Source organism: Nicotiana tabacum, chromosome 23 (assembly GCF_000715075.1).
Source record: "Nicotiana tabacum cultivar K326 chromosome 23, ASM71507v2, whole genome shotgun sequence".
Lineage (NCBI taxonomy): Eukaryota > Viridiplantae > Streptophyta > Magnoliopsida > Solanales > Solanaceae > Nicotiana > Nicotiana tabacum.
This window is the reverse complement of record NC_134102.1, coordinates 117,904,915-117,910,543: the sequence shown is the minus strand read 5'-3', so window position 1 is coordinate 117,910,543 and position 5,629 is coordinate 117,904,915. Positions and strand designations below refer to the sequence as shown.

Here is a 5,629-nt window from a genome sequence, read left to right as displayed (position 1 = left end):
AGTACTTTTTAAGGTCTTAGAACACATAATTAATTATTAATTTAAAGATGACATTTTGGGTCATCACAGTGGTTTTCTCCCATTTGTCCAAGTCTTGGTGAACATGGTTATTCCGTACCTATGGTGATGGGAGATACATGTGGAATTAGTCTAGGTGGACGCAAGCTACTACGGACACCACGGTTATAAAAGAAAAGTAATTCTCAATTTGTTTTCTTTGGTTCGATGTTAATCTGACCTACTGATTTTACTAGTTTTCGATTAAGCTCTTATTATCTAAGAGGAGAGGAAAATCCATGAAGATTGAAAACATGCAGTTAAAATAGTTAAAGGATCAGATCTTCTCTTTATTTTTTTTCAAGATGTTAAATTAAAATACATATCTGATTATTAATAAGTTGTCTCTAAAGTTCCACTCCAGATATTAAAAGAAGACGATAAAAAAAAACAAAAAAACTAGTGTATTTATTTTCTCAACTGAATGCCAATAATGTATCTTTACTTAAAATAATAAATATAAATTCTAATACAAAAATAATTAATATAAACTTTCAAAATATTAGGAAAAGGAATCTTAATTTACATGAATTGAAATTTTTTAAAGAAAAATCATGACAGGAATAAATTGATGTGAAAGATAAGAAATTAATGAGAGAAAAAAATGATGAGGGACCAATAAAATCGTATTGGATTTCAGAGAGTTAGCTATTTCATTTCCACTAAACAGAGATGCAATTATTTATCATACATCCCTTTGTAGTAGTTGTACAATATGCTAGTAAGAGTACCACATAAGTTAAAAAAGCATTAATTAGCACCATACAAGCAAATGTTGCACTGGGAAAAAGGTACGTTTCCAATCTAATTGAGGTGTGTCATCCAGGAATATGCAACTGGACTCCTCACTTGATTTTCAGCATTTTTCCATGAAATCCAACCAAATGCATTTCCTGTTTTAACACCTTTCTTGGACACAAAGGTGACTGTAATGGAGTTTTTCTCCTACTTTCTTGAATACAAGTTTTGGTGGCTTGTCACCGTAACAGATGAAGGAGCATCAATGGCTACTTCATACACTGACCCTGCAGCTCCAACATTGGTCACTTCCCGAGTGTAACGAACAACTCCCGTTGAATTAACTCCAAACAAGACAGAAAACGAAGGGTAATTGATCTGCCCAGCATCTGCAAACTTGTTTGCACAAGTGAAGTTAACTCTTTTGACAATAGCTTGTATTTGATCCATAGGGTAGTCTAAGGAGCACAAGAACTTGATATGATCCTAAATATTGATATCATATATGAGTCCCGGGGAGAGTGCTTTCTGGGGATTTACATGGGCTGATCAATGAGCCAATGGATTGGAAAATATACCGTCCTCTGCAGAATCACGAAACGAGGAGTTGGTGTTATCGTGATTGTACGCGGTTGTCATGATTGCTGATTTTATCGCGCTTGGACTCCATTCTGGATGTACAGCTTTTATCAATGCAGCAACTCCTGTAATATGAGGACAAGACATAGAAGTGCCAGAAATGATATTGAATGAAGTCTTTCGTGTATCAACATCAAGTGAAGTTGGCCCTACATTTTCAGGCCAAGCTGCCAAGATATTCACTCCAGGACCAATGACATTAGGCTTTAATATCTGAGGAGCAATTGCATTTGGCCCTCTTGAGCTAAATCTAGCGACAACAGGGGATGGTTTAACTTTCACCACTGTCCCAACAAAAGTAAAATCAACTGTTGGATTGCTTTCTGTTTTCACATATTCTCTTATTACATCCCCCACCTTCCTCCCAACAGCCACTGCAGGCAATAATTGGCTATCCGCGAGTAACTCCTCCCCTGTCTCGGGTGAATTGGCTAATATCATACCTATTCCATTGGCTTCCTTCACTACTAGTCCCTTCTCAACTCTATCATTAGCTTCCCTGTCACATAACACTACTCTTCCGCGAACCACTTTGGATCAAGCGAACCACGCAAGCACAGATTGCTAGACGAGTTGTTTCCTTTTGGGTAAATTAAGCTCAGTGATTTACTTTCCATTTCTTTTCCACTATACAACGATACAGCTTGAAGTTTTTGGCCATTTCCCAGAGTAATAAAAGCAGAAAGTCTCGGTCAAGAGTTGCAGCACCGACAGTAATGATCCATGGAGCTTACAACTGTTGATATCCTAGGACCATCATTCCCGGGTGAACGCGACACAATAATTCCTTTCTCAATAGCAGCGAAAGCACCTAGAGCAATGACATCGTTGTAATATGTTGTTGCATTATTAGACAATGACACGGACAATACATCAACACGAAACACCATCCATAATAGCAAGGTCAAAGGCAGCAAGAATATCTGACCCTGCACAAGTTTCATTCCAGCACACTTTGTAGCTTTCTATACGGGCTTGTGGCGCCATCCCTCGTGCAGTCCCTTTAGCATAGCCAAAGAGACTAGCATTTGCCACAATGGATCCTGCATGCAATATGAGTCCAACTGAATCCAGCCTTTTGACACGAAATGTAGATATATATAGGTAAATAATTACTAAATTTTCGATAAATAACACTTAATTTATTAAACACATCAAGTTTAAATCTTGAATTCGCCACTACCTGCAGCTGTGCTTGCAGTATGCGTACCATGACCGTTATGGTCCCGGGGCGATTCAATCTCCTTAGAGCAGCTGCTAGAAACCTTACAGCCTTTAACAAAATACTGAGCACCAATAAGTTTCCTATTGCAATGCACATTCGGGTCGAAATCAGGTGCCGATTGGCATTCCCCCCGCCATCTGGACGGCACATTTGACATGCCCACATCACTAAAACTTTTAGACTCGGGCCAAATTCCACTATCAAGAACTCCAACAATAACGTCTTGAGCAGCATTGTTCAATTCTGGTAAAGTACGTCCAGCCCATGAATTGAGATTATCGAGGCCAAGAAATTCAGGGGTACGGGTTGTTTGAAGGGTGTAAAAAGTGTCTTCATAGACATTAACGACAGAATCAGATTGGCGGAGTAAATCAACTTCATGGGGATAAATATTTGCAGCAAAACAGAAAGAGGCAATGTTGTAAATGTAGAGAAGAGAATTTTATTTGAAGAAGTGAGAGACTGGAGATAGGATTTGTACCATTGATGGTGAGTAGAAAAAGGAGGAGGTTTGAGGTGATGTTTCATATGTACAATGTAGGCTTTTTTGGTGGGAAGAACTGCCATTGATGAGTGGAGAAAGAGAAGTAGAATGGTTTATAACAAAATTACTGCTCCCATTTGTAAAGAAAAGAGAAGATGATGAAAATGATACGAAATAAACAAAGAAGATGATCTAATTATGTGTGAAAGAGAGAAAAGGAGAGTTTTTTATTTTCAGTTACCACCTTATTTTAAGTCAAACTTTGGAAAACTTATATTCTTAAATTGACATGACATGGCTATAAAACATATTATTATAAATAAAATAAAAAATTTAAAGTTAAATTATATTATTCATTCTTCTTTTTTAATAAAATAGCGGGTAATAAATAGTTTAAGTAGATGCATTGACTTATATTGTTAAATAATTGTAACGAATTTCTTTTACCGACAGATGCCGCCAATTTACTCTCGTTAGCTTAAGTTAAAAAATAAACTGTGTACTATATTTTTTCTATGACAATGTTGTTCAGGTCAATTTACTCATACCTTGGTAAGTTACACATTCCTTAAAATCAGCAAAGTATAAAATACATAAAGTATATGTGTGCAATGCTTGGGGTCTGTGTGCTTCAATAAGGAATAAAGAAATTGGAGCTCAGATTACTTGAGCTGAGAGATTCAGAAAATAATGTTAAATGTGTTTAGTAGTCTAAACTGGGGAATAATGTCAAAATAGCAGCAGAAATGAAGAAGAAGTGCTGACCTTGGACCAACTCTAATGGCGAATGAATGAGCCCTAAGTAGAGAGACTTCTGGAACCTTCCTCATCCATTAGAAATGAACTGAGCTTCGGTAAAGATACAAAAAGGAAGTTCACTTTGTACACAAAATATCTACGCCTATTTATACATGTGTATAGTTGTGTATAGCTGTACCAACTACACTACAACTACTTGTACAAAAATAAATACACAAGTGCATATACTCTCAACACCCCCCTCAAGTTGGAAGGGAGGGACTCACAACCAACTTGTTAAGTAAATTGCAATGTTTGATCCCGGTAAGTGGCTTGGTGAATATATCTGCCAGCTGCTCATGTGTAGAAACATGATATAATGAGATGAGGCCTTCGTGTAGTTGATTCCTCACAACATGGCAGTCTACCTCTATGTGTTTTGTACGTTCATGAAACACATGATTTTTAGCTATATGGAGAGCTGCTTGGCTATAACAAAATACTGGGACGGGCAAGGTTAAGGGGACTGCCAATTCTTCAAGCAATTTAACTAACCACACTAATTCACCCACAACTTGTCTGGCTGATATGTATTATGCTTCTGCTGAGGATAGTGAAATAGTGTGTTGCTTCTTAGATTTCCAGCTGATAGGGTTGTCACCCAGTAACACAACATAACCACTAATTGATTTCCTTGACTCAGGGCAGGCTGCCCAATATGAGTCACAAAAAGCTCTAACCCCATAGTCCTTGCTACTGGATAGGAAAATTCCTAAACTTCGATCAACTTTAAGGTACCTTAGTACATGGTAGGCAGCTTTCAGGTGTGGCTCCCTTGGACTTTGCATGTATTGACTCAAATATTGCACACTATAAGATATGTCAAGCCTTGTGTTGGTTAGGAAATTTAGCTTTCCTACTAGTCTTCTATAGTGAGAAGGATCTGGCAGTAGGAGTCCCTCATCTGCAATTAGCTTAATAGTGGGGTCAAATGGAGAGGCTAAAGAAGAATAGTTGGTGCAATCAAACTCTGTCAATAGATCCATTGTGAATTTCCTTTGGGATATCAGTAACCCATCATCCTTGTACAAAATTTCTAACCCCGAAAAATAATGCATCCTTCCCAGGTCCTTTATTTTGAAGGTCTCATGTAAGAAAGCCTTCAGTGCTTCCATTTCTTCTAAATCAATGCATGTTATTAGGACATCATCTACATAAACAACCACAAATACCACTGAAGCTCCATCCTTCTCGTAGAACAGTGAATAGTCAAGCAGGGAGTGTGTGTATCCTCTAGAACAAAGTGTTGCAGTCAACTTCTCATACCATTGCCTGCTTGCTTGTTTCAGTCCATATAAGGACTTATTCAATTTACATACCAAGTCTGATCTTTCCACAACAAGACCCGTAGGTACTTCCATATACACTTCCTTATGGAGGTCCCCATGGAGGAATGCATTGTTGACATCTGATTGAAAGATTTTCCATCCTTTCTTCACTGCTGTACCAATTAGAGCTCTAACAGTTGTCATCTTCACAACTGGTGAAAAGGTTTCTGTATAGTCTACCCCTGCCTGTTGAGTGTATCCCTTTACCACTAGTCTTGCTTTAAATCTTTTTATGCTCCCATCTGCCTTGTACTTCATCTTATATACCCATTTATATCCTATTGTTCTTTTCCCAATTGGAAGTGGCACTAAGCTCTAAGTATGGTTGGCATAGAGTGCTTCAAATTCCTGATTCATAGA

The 5,629-nt window shown here is 37.8% G+C and overlaps 1 pseudogene; it reads right to left on the bottom strand.

Moving 5' to 3' along the window:
- Positions 1-711: 711 nt before the first annotated feature.
- On the bottom strand, positions 712-3,346 carry LOC107829002 (subtilisin-like protease SBT1.8; annotated as a pseudogene).
- Between the last annotated feature and the right edge of the window lie 2,283 nt (positions 3,347-5,629).